This window comes from Crocodylus porosus, unplaced genomic scaffold (assembly GCF_001723895.1).
Source record: "Crocodylus porosus isolate Cpor-Errol unplaced genomic scaffold, CroPor_comp1, whole genome shotgun sequence".
NCBI classification, from domain to species: Eukaryota; Metazoa; Chordata; order Crocodylia; family Crocodylidae; genus Crocodylus; species Crocodylus porosus.
In genome coordinates this window covers 38,335,026-38,340,038 of record NW_017728909.1, presented here as the reverse complement: position 1 = coordinate 38,340,038, position 5,013 = coordinate 38,335,026, and positions in this window count along the sequence as shown.

Here is a 5,013-nt window from a genome sequence, read left to right as displayed (position 1 = left end):
CCAGTTAGGACCATATAATATATTATACTTTTTACAACATTAAATGTCAACCTTGTTTGTGTTTTATCTTTACCTGACAATCCATCAGGGGGGTTGAGTCTGAGACTAAATATAATATCTCAGTAGGAAACAGTTACCCATTAATATTAATAAAAATTAAGGCAGATTATTGAAAAATATTAAAGCATTTTCTAGCCAAAAGGCTCAAGGTCTTTTTTGTGAAAGAATCTATTTTAAGTTAAAACTTGCTCTTAATGTTTTCAGTGTTTTATTACTTGCACATGTGCTAGCACAATGAAAAGGACTCTGTTGGGTTTGAATCACAGCTAGGCAACACTGGCAATCATGTGTCAAAGTCCTTTTCTTAATGCCATCCTGTTTATCTTTTGCCTCAGAAAGGGCTTATGAGGGATTCAGCACGAGGACAGGAAATCAGGCTCAAAAGCATATTTGATCATCATATTGTTCCGTTCCACTGAACTAACTCTGTGTCACCCTGCATTAGCGTCATGTTATTAGCCATGTTTTTCTCATCTGAAATGAAAGAGAAAAGTGTAATTGTATGCATTCCTTCCCAGTTTATGAATGCAGCCCAAGTCAGTCCTGCTTTAATGCAGGGCAATGAAACTTTCAAATGGAATTGAGTACAGGATTGCTGTTTCCTGTCTCATGTCCAACACTGCCTGCCAAATAAAGGAAATGACATACAGCTCGAGCTTTAGTAAGATTCCATTTACGTTAATAAGCATGTAGTCATTTTTGTATGGGAGCCACTCTATACCCAGTTATGTTTCCTGAATGAAACTTCGGGTTCACTTCATGTACAGTCACAGGCTTAAATCTATCTATGTTGCTGGGTTGTAGATGAGAGTCACTGCTATGGATATATGTGGCTTCTCTGTTGCATACTATATTTGAGCTACTTTGAAATTATGTCACTGGTGTTTACAGTTAGCATGGGAGAGATTGTACTGAGCTTGAACTGGGGCAGTTTATTCTACAGTACAGTGACTGTACGCAACACACAAGAGACACGAGTTCTGTCCTGAACTCAAAGGCCTTAAAGTGTTGAAAGAGAAACAGTGCATCTAAATGAGCCAACATTTTCAGAACTGAATGGGGAACCTAAATGCATTTTTAAATCCCAAGACAAGTACCTTGATTGTCAGCTGTTCTGAACCTTCATTCAAGTAAGAGGACACACAGGTTCTCACAGCTCCAGAAACCAGGCTGTTTGTATTCAGTGGCTTAAACATATATTTAGTTGTGTCCCTTTACACACGCATGTTTAAAAATGTTGGCCCAAGTACTCAGTGTCTCTTGGATGTACCACAGAGCTGGGAGAGTATTGGTTCTTTAACATAAACGACATCTTTGTCAAATGATGGAGCCAGTATTTTGGTGGTGTTATTTCTATTGTGAAGAGAATGAAGCCATGCATGCATGTGCGTGTATCTTTCTCTTCCTCAGCCCTCATTTACTAGTGGAGCATGGATTCCCAATAGCACCATTTTTCCATCTCTGAAGAATGTCTCTGAACTAAATCTGTTATTCATGAGCGGATAATCTTTCCTGTAACTTATTTTAAAATTCCTGGGAATAAATAAATCAATGTGCGTCTGTTCTATTCTCTAAAATGCTGGCCTTCTGGCTTTACAATGATGGAATCATTATAGGATATGGAACATAGTGTCGGTTGTGTAGAGGAAAATGTGCCAGGCTAATGGGAAAGGAAAATTTTTCCTTTGAGCAAAGTTTGTCAGGAAATGTGTCAGAGCCTAGACAGCATCCCACTTGGACGTATTATGGATTATGTGACATTATCCCATGTGGACACAAGTTTTAAGGACTCCCAGTGTGATTCAGAATAAAAATTCCTGAACGTTACATCAAGCAATTGATCATTATAGGGGTCAGCAAACTTTATCTAGGCATTTTTTCTTTGGGAAATGCTGTCCTTCAAAGAGATGCAATGTTCCCCAGAGCTCTTCAGTGTGAAACATCCCTTAGTTAGCATATACTTCCCTTCATGTCCTACTGGCCATGGCCCTGTTTCTCTCCTTTCCTTTCGAGGTGGCTGTTAGGTGCTGTTACCAAAGATAAAGAGAGTGAGGGGCAGAAACTGGAACAGGCTACTATGCGAAAGATGAAAGACCGACGTTGGGGGAAGAAATCGCAGTGCTTATATATGCACACAGTATGATCTGACCTGAAATGAAATTTAAAATTACCTTCCGTCTATAATAGTTAAACCCAGAAAACAGAAGCCTAAACATGACCTAAAAAGAAGGAAGAGGAAATGTATGTCTTTTCCCTCCACTTTCTTTTGCTCCTTTGTGGTGTTTTATAAAGGCTTTCCTAGAAAGAAAAAAGGAAGAAAGCCCTATATGGACATCAGTTGGGTAAGAGTGAACCCATGCACTGCAGGCATTGTCACGTGTTGTGGGATGGCACCAGGAGCTTTAATTAGCGAGCTGCAGTAATTAAGAGCACCCACGTGTCACATCTATCAGTGTTGCTGCGCATCTCTGCACAGAAAAAATGGCAGCAGAGTGCTTTGAACTCAGGCTCATTGAACATGCTTTATTTCAAAGCAAGCTGCCAACATTTTTTCAGTATGGAGATGCACAGCAACGCTGATACACATGATGCAGTAGGCTGCCGGAGCACTTCAATTTCTGTGCTCCAGCAGACTCAGTTAATTGAGTTGGTTCCTGCTCTTGACACTCTGAATTTCCAGTGCATCAGAGCAGGCTCCACACACATGTACAGGAGCCCTCAATCCCACGTGCCTTTAAGCTAGGTTTAGGCAGAGAATACCACATGCACTTTCCTAGGGCCCTGACAAGTCTCTAAGGGGCCAGAGCATGGGCAATCACCAAAATAGAGCCACAAGCCAGCTTTTGGCAATTGCCTATCCCCTGGCCCCCTATATCTATAGCTACCTGCTCCCTGACCCCCCAGCCAGTGATCCTGCTCTTGATTCCTGCTCTTCCCTTGAGACTTTAAGATGATTGCCCATGACTTTGTCCCTTACTGACCTGCCTGTTTCTAATCTCCAGACTGCAGTTGGGACCCTTTCTTCCCATCCTTGTCACAGAAGAAAGGGCTCTGATCTGGAATCCTAACCCAGAGAGTGTCAAGATCTGGCAGGCAGGAACCAGGGCTTGGGAAAGTAGGAATCAACCAGCAAGAAACAGAAGTCAAAAGCCCAAGGCTAGCAAATGAACAACCTCTCTCCTACAGAGTACTGGAAGAGCTGCTGATTATAAGCAGGCTGCCATGCCCATGTAGGTGACTGGGACCAGCTGGAGGTAAGTGGCCAAGCCTACTTCCATTACCAGGCCCAGCTGGGGTCTAATTATTGTGCTTGTTGTGCTGATCCCTGACACCACTGAGTCTAGGAGTGCCTTAGGTTTCCAGTTGAATTCTTCTGGAGACACAGGTTTGTTTCATTTTAAAGGTTTTGTTCAGTTTTACAACTGCTTTTATTAGTAACGCTGGCAAGACTATCAATATCACTTAGCAGATTGCAGGTGGGAGGCAGCTTTTTGTTTTCACAGATCTTTGTTTTGGTTTTATTCAGAAGGAAAAAGAAAATTGGGAGGGGCAAGGAGAAGAAGGGGAGGTTTCCCCTTGCACCGGAAATGCTATTTTTGACCAGCTCACTCCTTAAACAAAATAGAGGTTACAATACAAAACGGGGTTTGTCCTACTTTGTCAGAGGATCTGGAAATTCTTTATGAGAAATTCATGTCTAATTCACCCTATTTTTCCTAAAAGATGCCATGGATGAGAGGAGGACTTGTAAAATTATGACAGCAGAGATGCTATACACACTTACATATACTGTAAGAGCGCAAAAATATGTAAAAGCGTAATTGTTTTGCTTTCCTATGTTTTATTTCCAGTATGAATAATAGTTACTAAAGCACCTTTAGCACATTTTACAGTTATTTTTACAGGCTTAGTTCTAGTATACGTGATTGTGATTTTAAAGCTCTATGAACAGATACCCTTTTATTATTATTATAAAGTCTACATAGCAAGTCTTGAGGATGCAATTTCTTAAAGTCCATGTTTGAGCTAAACTAAAGAGGCATTTACCTATTGGGAAGTCTTCTGAAAAAAATCTTTTCTCAGATGGACTGAAGAGAACAATTTCAATTACTTGTAATGAGAACTTTTCCTGATGTAGGGTAGCACAAAAATCTGGTGCATTAGCATTTTCCAGTATAGCCCTGCAGTAAGAAAATAGCAACATGGGTTAAAATAGTTTTTCTGCTAACACAGAAATGTTTTCTTAGGGCCACATTAATGGGAAAATGAATGAATAAAATCCAGTAATTCAGAACCCTCAAAGTAGTGCTATGCAGCAAAACGGAGGCTGTAGAATGATTCTGATTACAATGCAGGTTTCCAGAGGAGTAAATGAGCCTAGCGTTGAATAGATAATGACAGTGATAGTCTCTTCGTAATTTATACCAAAAGAGCCAACTGCAAAAGATCTGATAATAGCATGGCCACTCCCCTGGCCACTGTTCTGAGGGTCACGGGGTCCTGCCCAGTGTGCTCTGCTCAGTGTGCCTCTCTGTGCACTTGTTATGAACCTCTGATCCTATCCCTGTTTTTTTTCCCTGTTATCCCAAGTGATCGTTGATATGTCCTTAGTGGCCCGCATCCCCAAAGGAGGGCTTATAGCTCTACCTGGTGGGCTCTGCCCCACCACCCTGAATGTCATAGCAAAAGGCTTCTCTCTTACACTGACCAGTACCACCTGCTTTAGAAGGTATAAGAAACGTTGAAGTAGGCATATGTGGGAATATCTGCTCGCCATGAAGTTCCTCGTGTACATTTAAAACCTAAAACATGGGCTGTTATCTTACCTCTAATGCCTTTTGTCAGCACTGCTGTTGTGTGGGATACTCCTGCAATCTATGCCAATATCATACCCCTCTTTGTGTCTTACTGAATTCCTGGCCTCAGTGATGTCCAGTTGAAGAGAACTGAACA